Source organism: Microcebus murinus, chromosome 20 (genome assembly GCF_040939455.1).
Source record: "Microcebus murinus isolate Inina chromosome 20, M.murinus_Inina_mat1.0, whole genome shotgun sequence".
In the NCBI taxonomy this organism is placed as follows: Eukaryota; Metazoa; Chordata; class Mammalia; order Primates; family Cheirogaleidae; genus Microcebus; species Microcebus murinus.
The window spans coordinates 17384057-17400523 of record NC_134123.1 but is presented as its reverse complement, the minus strand read 5'-3'; the positions used below and the strand labels follow the sequence as shown (position 1 = coordinate 17400523).

Genomic DNA, 16467 nt, shown 5'->3' with positions numbered 1-16467 from the left:
TAAGTCGATTCCTTGGTTGTTTAGAAGTTTCCCTGATTCGATAAAATGTTGGAGACTCTGTCTCAGGCCCTAGATGTGCTTAGAAGTCCTTGTTATCCTTCATTACATTTGTGTTTTCTCCTTGTCATCGGTGGCTGCTGTCTCTGGATAGTCTGGTAGCCTGGCAAAATCATGTAGTCTTTAGTCATGTTTCTTTTAAATCATTGGGGTACTTCCCTAAAGCAGTGCCCTATTTTATATGTGAAGAATGCAAGTTGAGTATAGCTGTTAGGTAACTTGCTATAGATTCAAACTACCTGTGTTCAGATCCTGGCTTCACTAGTGAGTGGCTTTGTGATTGATACTCAAGCATTTTCGTACCTCAGTTTCCTAGTTAAGAAATAAAGAAAATCATAGCACCTGACTTATTGTTACAAGATTGAATTATACGTTGTAAGAAAGTACTTAGCCCGGGATCTGGCACATTGCAAACTCTCAATAAATGTTAGTGATCATCATGGCCTGTTTGGATTAAGTTGTGTCTATGTCACACCCAGCTCTTAGGGCTAAAGAGGTACAAAGAGTTCGCATCGCGTGTACATGACTACGGTCATGCCTTAAATCCCCAAAGATGATGAAACGCTTCATTTGACATGTGAAGCGTTTAGAAAATATCGATCACACGTTTCCAGACTTAACACTTGCACAAACACAGGCATTTGACGCCAGTCAGAAAATCAGAAAATACCTGTTGGTGCCCCAGTCTTTTCTTGTTAATAGCTGGTTGTTTGCAAAATGATAGCCTGCTTTGCTGATTTTAACTATTATAGAAAACAAACCAAACAGCGCTGCATTCCATTTATCAAGGCTGAATAATTTGGGCCAAGTGAGTATATCATTACGGTTCTTGGAAACAAATTACAAATTATACCTGTCATTTGACATCAAGTAGATAAAAAGGCAATAAATATTTTCAGTCTTTTAAAATTAAAAATATAAATAGAAAGAGTTTTGTGGTTGCTCATGTGTGTGTGTGTGCGTGTGTGATTGCTCTTTAACTACTACCATTCATCTATTTCTCCAGTAAGCCAGCCCTGCAAAGGGTTAGCAGTGTACTGATGCAGGGCAGACAAAAATGAATATAAGATGTGATTTTTGCCCTTAAGTAGCTCATGGCGTGCTTGGATGCAAAGTTGGAAGGAGCATGATAACAAAGCTCTACCTGTGGGAGAAATCAAAAAGCTATATGGTGCACTAAGGGGATGCTGAAACCCTCTGGGTCCACACCAGGGAATGAGACAGTGAATGGGAGAGTTCACATGAGGGAACAGTATGTGCACAGGCACAGAGCTGCACACCCTGCAGAGCTCAGAGGACAGCAAGACTCACTGAAGCGGGAAGGAGGTGGCCAGGAGAGGTTGGGGTCACACCAGGGAGAGACACACAAGCTGTGTTAATGAATGTGGACATCTCCTGACCTGATAGGAAATCATTCAAAGATTTCATATTGTCAGATTTTTTTTATGTAAAAATTGCCATCCTTATAGGTATTCCACAGAGAAGGGAGTTTCTGTTCTGCCATATGCATTGCTTAGATATAAATATATCTCAACATATTTCTCCATTCATTGCAAGAAGATAAATAGGTAAAATAAAAGAAACTATAGCAGAAGAGGTAGGATGTTCTCGAGCATATGGGATTGTGTGCATACTAGTGGCTTTGTCATTCTTCTAAAACTTTACTGATTGAATCTTTCCTAAAGCTTGGTTATATTTATGTTTGTTTGCATGCCACCTCTCCCAGCCCTTAAAAAAAAGTTAAAAAGTAAAACTGCTATCATTTCAGGGCAAAAATAAAATATACCGTCTCAGAGAAAGGCTTTTCATTCTCCTAATTCTTTCTGTTCTCAGGTTGTATAGTAATATAAATAGACTCAGTGTATACATGCAACTTTTATAGTGGATGTTCTTAGATTTTTTTTCCCTCTTATTCTGACTTCTTATTTCTTTTTTATTCAGTAGAAAAGTCATCAGGGAAAAGTGGGAAGGGCGGGCCCTTTGGAGAGGGGGAATCTAGATTGGAATTCCCATTCTGCTACTAATTAGCTTGGTTATCTTGGGGAAGTTTGTTAACTTCTCTGAGGTTTAATTCCCTCCTCTTTGGGGAGGAAGGAATGGAATAAAACAAGCCCCCTCCTGGTGCTGTGGGGAAGATTAATTTTTTTTAAAAAAATGCAGGTAGAAGCACCAAGGCAATGATACCATTGGAATATAGTAGATGGCGAATAAAACTGGAGCTTCCAGCATTGCACATGTTAATACGTCAAAGAGAGAAAGTGAAACTACATAGTTTGGGCAAGAAATAGGGATAAAATGTCGTGAGTACGCAGGAGGTTTGCTCATATGCTAGATGACTGTTTGTTTATTCATTTCCCAAAGATATGACAAAGGCTGTGAATATTTATTTAGTTCTGCTCCCAATAGCCCTTCTAATAGGGAATTATTTGGGTACAACGAAAGACATTTGTAAATGCGGCTGATAAGACCCGCATCGGACAAGGAGTGTTTTGTTGGACACAAGAATTCTATTGTCCCTGGCTTCAGTTGTCAAGTGCCCGGAGAACCCAGAATTTATGGTGGCAGCACAATGGGCCTTTCAGGGCCCGGGGAGAGAGCTGTGAGATCGCGCTCCCCGGCTTTTCAAGGCCTCTAGTCTCTTTATCGGGCCCGGACAATGCCGGATTCAGCTGCTGCCTTAGCCTCCTGACCGTCCATTGGCCGTCAGGTATTGTGCAGTAATTACCATGGTGACAATGGACTCTCTCTACGCCCGTCCATCGGCGCTTTGGAAAATGGCGAAGGTTGTCACTTTGTATTAGGTGCCTCTAAAAGCACGGCTTACTTAGAAGGACTGCTAAAGCGAAATAAAGATAATCGTGGTAAGAGTTTGATTTGAAAGGCCGCTGTGTCAAATCCATTTGGAGCCCAGAAACTCTTTATGGATGTTTTCTTGTAATTACAGATAGATGTCGGGCATCATCCCCTGTACAGGCAGGGGAGTCACCAGCCTCGGGGACTTTGCAGGGAGGCCTGAGCTGCAAGCAGCTGCCAGCCCTTCACCACACAGCGGGAGCAGAAGTCTAAGCCGAGCCAGTGAGCTTTTCCCAGAAGGGATTTCTGAATTTCTTTGAGACTCGGTTTCCCCATCTGAATTAAGTATGGTGTGGAAAATGCTTATAGATGAATATTAATTATATGTTATATGATTGTGTATTAATATATGCAAACATACCAGTTTGCATATCAGTTCTAGATAAATGAATATGCATCCATCATAGGGCCTTGTGAATAGCAAATACATAATAAAAGGCATAAAACTTTTAATTTTGCACAATTGTAAAAGCACAGTGTGTATCTTTTCATAATCGCAGCTATTGATTCTTGTTAGTTTTAAGTGAGGTATTGTGTTTATTATCACTGTTCTGCACAATAATCCTCCAAGATACCATCACCGTTTTATAGTGAGGAAACTGAGGCTCAGAGAGTTCTTGCTTGTCCAAAGTCAAACTAACTTGGAAGAGGCAAAGCTTGGATTCTAAGTCTTGTTCTCTCACACTGATAGCTCACGACTTCCCCCATCTTTTGAAAAGTTCGCAGTCTACAAACCTATCTCACAAAATATGCTTCGCCATATGGTTTTGGAGCGTTGGCAATAACAGGAAAGAAAAACACCACCGAGTGGCGATTATTAACTGAGTTTAATCATCCCTTTGACAATGTCAGGAACATGTGACATCCCCCAAGAAGCAGCAGCCCCCTCTGCAGGCACCCACAGTTTACTACATGCATGTGGCCCCTTTTGCCCTCAGAGCACCAAAATCAGAGAGTGACATCAGCAGAACAACTGGATATTTCTAGATTGCCAAAAAAGTATATAGCCATTGCTCAACTTCTCTTAATAAAAGATTCAAAAACCTAATATTTCACTTATTTATACAATAGCAAAATATAAACATTTAATCATTGTTTGTTTTAATCAACTCTGTTCCAAACTCTCTGAAATCCCTCATTGTGTTAGCATACCAAAGAGGAGAAAATATCTGTGGTCACACACCACAAGAACAGGCATGATCTGCCCTGGGAAGTGGGTATCCTTGTGGGTTCTTACTGCTGATGGAAAAGGACTGGGCTTGCTAGTGGTCCAGCCCAGCTATGCCACTTCCATGCCGTATACAAGTGGGCATTTACTACCTAGCCTCAGTTTTTCCATCTGTTTAATGGAGCTGTCACTGTCTCCTCGGGCCATCCATTTCAGTGGAGATCCTAAGACAGGGAAATTGGGAAAGGAAGGATATGGCCCTGCACGTACTGAGGAGCCTTCCACACAATCAGCTCAGCAGAGGGGAGTTGCAACACTCACACTTGCATCCTTCCCTGACATTTTTTCTCTTTGATTTTGGTATGCTTACCAAGTATTTCTTTTATTCCATTTAAACCCTTGGCTTCATCATGTTCTTTTTCCTGATTTCTCAATATCTCTGAAATAACATATGGCCGGTAGTGTCTGTGAACCTAAGAGGCTCAGTGCTTTGCCCTACCAAGCACAGCGATGGACGGGACTGGTGGAGGATTAGTGGCGCTGTTCTTGAAGGCGGCCCGTGATGGAGCACAGACCAGGAAAAATGAAGGCGAGAGATCCGGAGAATAGGGAGTGAGTGGATGTAGCAAGGCTGGATTATAGTTTCTTAGCTCAGAAGAGAACACAGGATTCCAGGTCTGGGGGAGTCCTGATATGTTGGAGAGATCAGGAGAAAAATGAACATTCTATCCAATCAGGTTTTTTTTTTTTTTTTTTTTTTTTACTTTTTCTTCTTTTTTTTCTCCCAAAGCTTTTGATTGACTGGGCAGCTTTTGTTGAAAGGAGTTTTATAGGAAACATTTATCAGAGAGATAAAGAATGCAAGACAAATTGATTGCCGGGGGGGGGGTGGTCAATGAATGGTTTATGGATTTGAGAAGTAAACTTGTAACACATGCTGGCCACAGTGACAGCTGCATTATTAACAGAAGGCTCAGGAGGGAGAACAGAGGGAATATGGGCTCTGAAGTCCACACTGCTGGATTCTGACCCTTTTCTGGGCGTTATAGGCTGTGTTCCTTTAGCCATGGTCTTACCCCTTTGAGTTGTGGGATGAGATGGGGTTCATGATACCCAAGGTGGTTACATGTATTTAAAGTAAATACATTGGTGGGGCACCTGGCAAGTGTCTCTTTCTATCCTCGTTTATAACATTCCAGGTATCTCTTGCTGAGTAACATGCAACCCCAAAATTTAATGGTGTATAACAACAATGCATTATTATCTCATATAATTCTGTGGGGGGAGTGAATTCGTTTAGGTGGTTTTTACTTGGAGTCTGTCCTCTCATGTAGTCAGATGGCTGGTGTCTTCCGAAGGTTTGAATGGGTTGGATGTGCAAGACGACGTGTTCACTCACCTGTCTGGCACCTCTGCCTGGATGGCTGGAACAGCTGCAAGTGACTGGACATCTCTCCCTTCTTCTGTGCAGCGTCTCCACCTGTCTAGCTTGAGCTTCCTCTCCCAGCATGGCATAGAATATTTGGACTTCTGACATGGCAGTCTGATTCTCCCATAGAAAGCTTGCAAAGCTCACAAGACAGGCTATAAGATTTCTGTGTTAGTCAGCTCGTGCTGCCAAAACAAAGTACCACAGACTGGGTGGCTTAAACTGCAGGCATTTATTTCTTATGAATCTGGAGACTGGCAGACTCAGTTGTTGGTGAGAGCCCACTTTCTGGCTTGTGGACTGCCATCTTCTCATCTTCTCACATGGCACATACAGTCACAGAGAGACAGAGAGAGAGAGACAGAGAGAGAGAGAGAGATCTGCTCTTCTCTTCCTCTTAAAAAGATGCTAATCCCATGATGGGGACCCCCCTATGACCTCATCTAAACCTAATTACCTCCCCCAAACCCCACCTCTAAATACTATCACTTTGGGGGCTTAGCGGCTTCAACATATGAATTTTGGGGACACAAACATTCAGGTCATAACATTCCACTCCTGGTCCCCCAAATTTATGTCATTCTTACTTGCAAAATATAGTCATTCTATCCCAGCAGCCCCCAAAATCTTAACTTGTGCCAGCATCAACTCTAAACTGTAGACTCCAAAGTCTCATCTAAATACCATATAAGTCAGTATGGGTGAGACTCAAAGTAGAATTCATCCTGAGGCAAAAGTCCTCTGCAGCTCTGAACCCATGAAACCACATGAATTATGTGCTTCCAAAATATATATGGTGGGACAAGCATAAGTTAGACATTCCCGTTCTAAAAAGGAGAAATCGGAAGGAAAAAAAGAGTGACAGATCCCAAGCAAGTTCAGATAGCAAGGCAAATACCAGTAGATCTTAAGGCTCAAGGGTAATCCTCTTTGATTCAATGCTCTGCCATTTAGTCAGTGGTCCCTCCCTCATGGCTGGTATAATGCCACTTTTCTGCTTCATTGGCTATGCAGGACTAGATTAGATTCACATGGAAGGAAACTACACAAAGGCATGTGTATTTGAGCCTTTAGATTATTGGTGGTGTCATTTTGGGGACTGGCCATGTAGCCAGTTGCCAAGTAAGGTCCTTCCCTCTCAATGTGTATTGTGTGAACTGCTCCATGTCGCTTTTCTTGCATGACTCCGTGTATATCTGGGAATAACTCCAATGCTAATCTGTCCTGGACATTTAAGGAATAGCACACAAAAGGGCAACTTTATTATTTTCCTTCCTACAGTCACCCAAACCAGGTCCGATGAACACATTTTAGTAGATTTTCCATGCATCTATAGCCCTGCACTGAGAGGGGCTGTTTCATTTGCTTGCTTGTTGCTTTGGGGAAGACCTTGTGCACGGCTATTAGGATGGAAGCAAGAGGCAAGGAAAAGCGGGTTTGGAAAGAAATGAAGCCAAGTCAAGAAAGAAACTGTGTAAGCCCCGTATGCAGACTGAGTTGATCCTAGAAGGTAGAAGCTCTAGAGATGAAGGACATTCAAGAACTCCTTTAAGCTGTTGTGTTCAGGAAGCTCTGCCAGCTGGCACCTTCCTTGGTTCAGTGCCTCAGTTTTCAAAGGCAACAGCTGTTTCGACACTCCATATTATTCTCTTCCTTCATTCAGCAGATATACATTGAACAGATGCTCCGGGTAGGAAATGTGTTAGACGTTTGGGGAGATATGGGGATGAATCAGACTAGAATCTAGGCACAGCACAACCCCCACACAGGAAATCCAGAGTGTGGGGCAGTGGAGGCAGGACGAAGACGATGCTCTGGTCTTCTGGAGTGGGGACGGCGTCTCCTACCACCACCACCACCATCGATCGATACTCTTCGTCTTTGTGGCTATCATTCCTCAAGGACCTGGAACACCAGAACAGTGTTTCTGCCTTTGTGACGGAAGGCATTGCTTTGGACTCAGAATGGAGGTTCTATCAGAAATTGGCTCTAAGGTTTCATATCCCCCAACCCCCAGTTTTGTCATTAGTGCTAGAGCAATGTGTGTGTAGGACACAGTGTGTTATAAGAAGTTGGATGTAGAACTTCTTTTTAGCTTTGCCATCAAAGTACTAAACACACATGTGGATATTCACACCATCCTGTGGTACCTCTAAATCCATGAGAAGTTTTTTCCTCCCACTTTTCGCACAGTTATAATAATTGACCTCCCTCTTTGCACTCTTGAACTGTTATCTTCTAAGAGAACAGTCTGTGGCATGCAACTGTATATCCCCAGTGTCTGGTAGCATGTATCACATCATCAATTCATGGCACCTCCAAGTTACTAATTTACCTTTTCACTTTTTTATATTTTTTTTTGCAGAAATCACTGTGTTTTCAGTTCAGTGGCCCTGTGACATCATTCCTGCTGTCATTTGTTGAGTGACCAATCAGATGGGTGGATTGTGTTATAGAAATTGGCAGCAAGTATCCAATGGGTGAAGAAGGTAAGATGGAGAAACATTTCTGTGTGATTCACATGTTACTATGGGTGTGGAGGTAGGAATTATGCCTGTCAGATCCATCCGTCAAACCTGGCTTGATTTGGACTTTCACCCAAAGCCAAAGTAGAATCTGAGAGGGAAGGAAAAACCTACCCCCTTAGGCTTGGAGGAATGTGATCATTCAATGGTAATGTCGTAGGGTTCTCAATTTTGATGTCACTGGGATTTCTTTATTGCATACCTGCTATGTGCCAATACAGGAAGGATAATCTTTTTGACTATAGAAGATCCAGAGGAGAAAGAAGCAACTAGAAGAGACTATAATTCTCTAGCCAGGACTCCTTTGAACAGACCGACTGAGATGATTACCATGTTGGTTTTTTTTTTTTTCCTTTTCCTTCTTTTGAAAAGAATTCTTAAAATAGGAACAAGATAATTGATATCCCACAAGGAAAAGAGATTGCTAGGAGGCTGAATCTTTTAGACTTCCAATGTCAGGGCATCAGTTCATGAGCCAGAAAGTCGGATTTCAGCTCCAAGACCCAGCTTTGCCATCCGCTCACTGCCTGTGTGCCCGTAAGTTAATGAGCTCTTTACCGGGCTGCAAGGGTGGTCGGACCAAGGATCTGTAACAGTTCTTAAGTTTTAGGATTCTATGAATCCATTCACCTTTTCCATCAGCTCAGTGTTAACTAGAGCTCTTTTCATAGGCCATCCAAATATCCAGATAAGAACTTAAGATTTAATTCTACCCACCAGCAGGGCTTTCCACACTTTAGGAGGCTAGACCTACTTGTCCAGGTGTTTACGACTCACCTCCATGTGGATGTCCAGTGGGTACCTTAAATGCATATGCCAAATCCAAGGTGTGATGTTGTCCCTTAAACCTTCACTTTGTCCTGGATCCCGCATTTCTGTGATAATATCAAAATTCACCCAAACCAGAGCTGTGGGAGGGATCCTTCACCCCTTTCAATTTCTCACCTCCAGAAGCAATTTCTTCCTCTTGATTTCTGTTGCTTCTACACACTGATTATCTCTCCAATAGATTTGTTTCTCTCTATCCCTACTGCCACCATCCCAATGTAAGCCAAACCCTCTGTCTCCAATATTACTAAAATTGCCACCTTATAGCTCTTTTTACCTTTGGGATTATTTCTCCCTTGTTAGATCCAACATGGTTCATCTTCTATATACATCCTGAACAATGTCCCTAAGTCCATTTTATTATGTTACTTTCCCTCTTGATCCCTTTCAATCATAGAGATAAGAATTCGTTAACAAGCTCCTATGATCCTTTAAGGAGGGGGCCACTGCTTTACTGTCTAGATGAATCTTTCCACACCCAGCCCACTTTACATACATCCACTTGGAGATCTGTTCATGGGGCACAGTCATCATTTCCTCAGTGCTCCATAATAATCTCTCTCTCCTCACAGCTACTCTCATTTTATATGTTAGCTTGGACCTCACAATCTCCAAGGAGCTTTTTCTGGTCCCCTAAGACTGAGCTATGAGTGACTCCTAGACAATACTTTAGCAGTTGGGGATGGCACCATCATCTGTGATTTCCACGTTGGCATGTAAATGTCTGTTTAGTTGTCTGTCTTTCCAACTGACCCTAGAGGTTCTTGGGGGCAGGACTTATATGGTACCCCAATGCTCAGAGTTGCAAGCACCGTATCTGACCCCAATGATGCACTCAACAAGTATTTATTAAATACAGAAATGGAGGCCTTCAGTGTATTTTTTAACAGAGGATGAGAAAGGTAGGCTAATATGACCAGCAAGACAAAAGTCATAATAGTGGCGGCCATCAGATATTGCCTGCTTATTGGGTGTTAGGCTCATAAGGTCTTTAAGAGTGTCACCTCCCTCAATCCTTACACAAAAGCCTTGGGTGGTAGGTTACTATCAACATACAACATTTTATAAAGGAGAAATCTCAATTTTAGAGAAGATAAGTCACTTGCCTATGGCCAGAGTACCATTATTTTTAGCCTCGGAATTTGTATCCGTGGGAAATCTGACATCAGCTAGAGTCTGTGTCTTGTAATGCTGTCCTCTTCTGCCTTTTTCCTGAGTGCCTATGCTACATTACAGACAAAAATCATTTCTTACACATAGGGCTGGAGGCTTTTTCTGCCGCCCCCATAAGCTGTTGTTAAATAGATGGTCATCCCCTCGGCTGGGACCTATACATCTTTGTTGATTTCGCAGATATTTTACACTTATTTTTTAATGTGGGTCTGTTTCAGGAGTAAGCTTCAACTTAGGCAGCCCCTGCCTCTTTCTCTAATGCTCTTTTAAGGGAATAAACCAATGAATGAAAACACTTGTCGGGGAAGCAAAGCTGCACTTCCCTGCAAATGCGCCAATATACCTGGAAACTGTGTGACCGATTCCTCTAGCACACGCATATTTTGCACTCATTTGCTCTAAAGCCTGGCTCAGCAGAGGAAATGCAGCTCTCCTGTGGATATGTCTGTGAATCATGATCATCTCATTTCTGCCAAGTCAAATGAGTCTCTTCATCTCATCGGCCCTTTGAATGCTTCGGTAGGATGTGTGAGTGACATTTCCTATTTTCCTGGATAATAGGGATAATTAGAATGAGGTATCAATGAAACAAAGTCAAAAGTTAAATAGAAAGTACTTGAATTTAATATCACTGCTAGGAAATCTGTTAGATTTTTTTTTTCCATCTGGAAATTAAGAACAGCCTATTTTGAAGAGTTCCGCAAAGCTTTTATCGCAACAAGAGGAAAGTAAAATATTCCAATGCTTGCGGCACCCTTAAAAGAAATAAAAACAGCAGGATACAGATGGAACCACCGTTTGATCTGTCAGGATAAGCTTCTTGTTGGACAGAGAAGAATTTTGTGCCTAGAGAACGGGAAGGAGTTGTTCATGATCAAACTGTAAGATTTTGGAAGAACAAAACAAAACTAACAACTTTAGCTCCAGACTCATATTCTTGATCCTCAATCAGTTCAAGATGCCAGTGTTTCTTGAACAGATACCTATGGCATGCCCCAAACACAGGCAGGGAAGAAAGGACACTTTCTCCTTCATCAAGAAGCTTACAGTCAAGTGGCTCTGTTTATAGCAGTCAAATCTGAGTAGGAAGGAAAGAGAGAGACTTTAAACCAGTGCAGCATGCATGGGTTCACAGGATCTGCTCTCTGGCCAACTTCCAGTGAAATCCACTTCCCTTCCTACACCCTTGTCTCACGTCCTCAGAGCAGGGGAGGAGTTACCTGGGTAGCCACAGGACGGGGCTTCTCAGCCTTGTGACCTTGCTGGCTTTTCAGTAGGGCACTGGAACCCAGAAATGAATGGCATAGAGAAGTGAAAGAGATTTGCCCTTGGCTTAAGAGAAGTGTATACACATTGATACCCTGCTGAGTGATAATCATCGAGAAGGGGTGGGGGCGATGCTGGTCACAGGCCACCCAATTATCTTTCATTTGCATAGAGGTCAATCCCAGAAAGCTGCTTGGGGGGTGAGGGGAGAGGGCGGGCAGCTCACCTGCGCTGGAGTAGCCACCAGGCTCTGCAGTGTTGCTGACAGCCTGAAGTGTTGGCAGCCTGCTTCCTAACCCCCTGTGCCTGCTGGGGCTGTCTGTGAATGCACATTTCCTATTTTGGGATATAGGCCACTGTGGAGAAGGAGGCCAAGTATCTGTCTGTAGCTGGTGTCACTGGAATCATAAGCAGACACTCCAGTCACTTGTTGATGACACACTGCAGCCCTTCAGTGTGTACAAGGGGACTGTCATCACCGCAATCAATTAACAAGTACATGAGGCCCATATGTGCCAGGCAGCGGGAATATCCTGCCCCTGCCTGAAATCAATATTAAAGAAAAAACCTCAACCAAAGTTGCGGTTCTTTGATCTTGCTTTGTTTAACTAGTGATGGACAAAGAACAGCGACCACTCCCAATAATAGCAATGGCAGCTGAGCATGCCCTGTCCCAGGCACTATGCTATGTGCTTTTTATTCATTATCTTGCTTGATGTCACCACAGCTTTGGTCTGTGCAGTGGTCGTGATTCTTAAATAGATGAGGACACTCCTAAGCCCAGCACTGTAGTGCCTCTTACTGATTAATATGCCTCTTCCAATTCTTTTACACTTTGGCTTTCAATGTTAACCAAGTTGGGGTAGGAGAGAATTGGAGGGTGATTATTATTATACTTTTTTGGTATGGCCATGTCCTGAATCTCCACTTGATCTTTAGCAGTAGCAGCTACATGTGGGGAAAAGATGAAAGAACTCTGGGTATGTTCACTTGTCAACCACCTCTTGAAAACCGTCCCCATTTAAGCCTTGGGTCAAGTACTGGGCATACAACAGTGAACCAAATACACTTGCACCAAAACAACGATAAAACCAAAATCATGCATTCCAAGAGTCCCTCTTCTTGCAGTGGAACCAGGCCGGCAGACAAATAACCATGGGACAGAGTTACGTCTCAGCAGCTCCATGGATCTGTAGGAGCACAGAGGCTGGGAGAAATTGGGGAAAGCCTCACTGAGGAGGTGACCTTGGGGTTAGACTTGACCATGGGGAGGAATGCACTAGAAGCAAAAGATTAGGAAGGAATTATCAGGCAAAGGGAACAGTATGGAATTTGTTGAGTCAACGTTTGTCAGGGCTAGGTGGGGTGTCCCATGAAACATTTTTTTTTTTTTAATTTATCTTTAAGTAGGCAAGATAGTTAAATAGATAGCGCTGGTTTAAAACTTAAAAGATGGAAAAAGGTCTATGGAAAATTAATTCTCCTTTAATTCCTATCTTCTAGTGCCTCAATTTCTTTGCATGGAAGCACTATTTTCAGTTTCCTATGTGACTTCCAGAAAGCATGTAGGCAGTTACAAACACACATGTCCATACATGTGTTCCTCCACATTTGTATATGTAGATGCTACCCAACCCTAAACACTGTTCTGCACACTTTTGTACACCTTGATGTTAAAAAGAAAACTCTATTAAGTCTTCCCCCTTGTTTGTTTTTCTTGCAGTCATTTGACTTAAAACTTCTTAAATTTTAAAACAATTTAAACCTACAGAAAAGTTTCTAAAATAATACAGTGAATTCTTATAAACCCTGTATCCAAAGTCACTGAATATTTTTGTGTCATTTTGCCATGTTCTATGCAATGAGTTTTTGAATGGAATCCCTAATCAGGGTACAGCTTGGATATCAGTTATCTAGAGACCTAAGCCAGTTTCCTCTCCCCAGCAGTGACTTAGATAATCCAGATGTACATGAAATGAAGAGCATGTTCCTCTCTGTGTCAATTTCCCTGAGATACCACAAGCAGCAAACCCACCCCCCAGGTTGGAGATGGCAGAAGGGGCCTTCTCTTCAAGCCACTTGATCTTTGGGAAAGGATTTTGCCGTGTTTTCTCAAGTGCGTGGCTAGAGCCCCCGTCTCGGACAGGTGAGCCTGTTCCCTTTGCTTGCCTCCTGGGCCCAGTGGTCCAGGATGGTAACAGACAATCCATCTGAAATCTAACCCCTTCATTTCCGACAACCAGCCATTTAGATGGTGTTATCACTTCTGTTCTGATTGTCACAGTCAAAGCAGCATCTCAAAGGCTGGTGTAGGTTTCCTTCCTTTTAAAGATCAAAGCACCTGAGCGATGCTCACATTACCTGTGCATTTCCTCTATGCATTACAAGGCAAGGGATAGTTTGTACTCAGAGAGAGGGGTACTTTTGAATACCATGACAAGCAGGAAGTAACTGAATAAGACAGCGTTGTATGATGTTGCAGCCAAGAGCTCTGGGGCTAAGAGGATTGCTTTCGGGTATTCATTCATTCACTCATCAAATAATTCCTGAAAGCCTACGGGTATTCATTCATTCACTCATCAAATAATTCCTGAAAGCCTACCTGGTACTCTTCCATGCTCTGGGCCAAGACATGTGCATGCTCTTTGCAGGCTGGGTCCTTAGGATCTATGGAATGGCAGACAGACAGACACATCCCAGCTGAAGAAAGCAATTGAACTTGGGAGTGGTGACATAGAATCTTTAAGGAATGACTTCTTGGCTATTCATTAATTCATTTATACATTAAACACATATGTATTGGCCTCAGCTGCCCTCTCTGGCCCCACATGCCTCCTGAGACACAGAGTCACCGTTTCCTCCAGAGGCTACTAATACAAATTACCCTGTGCCCTGTGGGGGACTCAGAGCTCAAGGTGACTGGGGAGAGCAGGAAAGAAAAGGTAACAAGCCACACTAAAATCTGCCACCAATTAATTGTGTCTGCTGAGGACCTAGAAGGTTGCAGCCAGACATCTGGCAGATGCCTCCATTTAGAAGCTTTAGAAAAATTGTGATGGGGCCAATGAGTTCATCTTTGCAAGGAGGCTCTGAGTTTTGGAATCTAAGCACCATTCCAAAAGCAATGGGGTTGCCATAGCAACGGTTCTTATAACTTATTTTTTTTTTTTTTGAGAAAGACGAATTTTTAAAAATTTGGTCACATACTTGCAAGGGCTAGTGAGGAGGTACCTCTCTAAATGAATGTCTAGCAAGTTTCCTGAAGTATCCTATTTCTGTCCTTAACGTACTATTTTAGACCTCTTCGCACTCCCAACCACTCTGCAGAATTTTCACTTGAAAAATGGGCCCAGGAAGATGGTTATTCATCGCCCCTAAACTGTGTGCATCTTTCTTCTTCGGGCAAAGAAAGAAAAGGCCTCTGTGTGGTTTCATCCTGCCAGGGGTGTGAGCTGGAGCACACGTCCCCACCGTGCCAGCCCCTGCGGAACAACAGCAAACAGACATGTGCACACCCTGGTCCCAGCCGGGGTGGCCCGTGCTCAGGGTCACGCAAGCATGTCCAGGTCCAATCTCCCTCCTCCAGTGCTTCTCCACTGAGCCGCAGCGTGATTCTTCTAAATCCAAATTGTATCAAGTTGCTTCAGTTTAAAATCCGAGCTTCAGAAGTTTGTAGCCTCTCTCGGGATAAATTGCAAAGTCCTTTGCTCGGCTTCTAAGACTGACATGATCCAGGCCCCACTCCCTTAAGCTTCCCATTCCCTCCTGCAGTGGAACTCGTCGTCCATAACCTATTGCTGATAGTCCCTGAGCACAGCATGATGTTTTCACACCTCAGTTCTCCTGCAACACATTTGCTTTCCTTCTCTGCCCCTAAATGTCTGGGGAGGCAGAGGACACTCTCCTTCAGGTGGGGTTCCCAGACCCCGTGAGACACTTTGTCACTCCTCCCCTCTGTGTACAGAGCGCCTTGGTTTCCTCAGTGTCTCCCACTATAGCTTCCATGGGTCCTGGGCTACTTTACTTTCATGAACCCCTTTTTTTTTCATAAAAAAAAATTAAAATTATATTGTACAGCAAATTTGGGATAAAGATGAATATCACCTTTAAAAAAAATCAAAACATTTCTGTGAGTCCCCTAATAGGCACTTGGGCACTGTGCCTACTGTGCCCAGTGGAGAAGTGAGCATGAATGTTCCTCTGTTACCATTTATCTATCTTCAAGTCTGCAAGATCCTTGAGGACAAAGCTAGGATGTTTAATATCTCGCCATCCATTGGAGTGTGTAGAGTCTATGTGCGTGCGTGGTGAACGGGCTTTCACGAGAATGAGACGTCATCTCCATCTACCTGGGCCTCCCACTGCTGAGAGCATTGGCAGATTCTCCCTGTTAGGCTAATGCTTTCTGTTCCACATCCATTTTCAGAAGGGACAACATCCTCCCTTCCTGCTCTCTGCACAGCCCTTTAAAGTTTGCACAGCACTTCCTTGTGCATTACCCACTTTGATCCCTTGAGGTGGGCATTCTCCATCCCATTCTGTGAAAGAATAAACTGATGCTCAGAGAAGGGAAGCAGAACCTAGAAATGGAGTTGTCCCCCTGCCCAGGGTCATGCAAGACAGAGCCAGGATTCTATTATTTTTCCCCCCAATCCAATGCCAATGTTCTTTCTGTCAAACTCCAGAGCAATCAACCCACATGAAGGCAGAGGCTGCTTCATTTTTCTTTAACTTTTTTTGGAGGCATCAAGACCTGTAAGACATAGTAGATCCCAACATAGGTGGAATTTCTTCTAAACTGGGCACTGCGACACAATACCCAATTCCTACTTTGCAGAAGGACTGGTGGTCTCAGCTGCTGGGAGGGCTCTTGGAAGATGACCTTCAGCTCAGCCCCCCTTAAAACGTTTGCTTTACTTGCAGCTTCAACCTCAGCCAAGGTCATGCTCTTTCCTGAGGCAGCCCACATTATAGGACTGATCAATAAAGGATTAGCAGTCTCAGCTGTACTCAGGATCATTTCAAAGGGCCATCCCTAGCCCAGAGGGCCATGCAAGGTGGTCTTAGGCTGTTTGGGGGCTGCACCACACCTCACCTTCTCTTAATGTCTGCTTCTACCTTCCTTTTCTTTCCTTCCTCAGGTGTTATTGCCAAGGGCACCCCCTAAT

General features: G+C 43.3%; 1 protein-coding gene across 2 annotated transcripts in view; it reads left to right on the top strand.

Moving 5' to 3' along the window:
- Window positions 1-16467, top strand: part of CDH11 (cadherin 11) — a 147825-nt gene that overhangs the window by 53716 nt on the left and 77642 nt on the right. For both annotated transcript variants that reach the window (XM_020282838.2, XM_075995692.1), the window contains exon 2: window positions 7873-7996. The gene's annotated coding sequence lies outside the window, so the exon portion shown is untranslated. The remainder of the gene's footprint in view (window positions 1-7872; window positions 7997-16467) is intronic.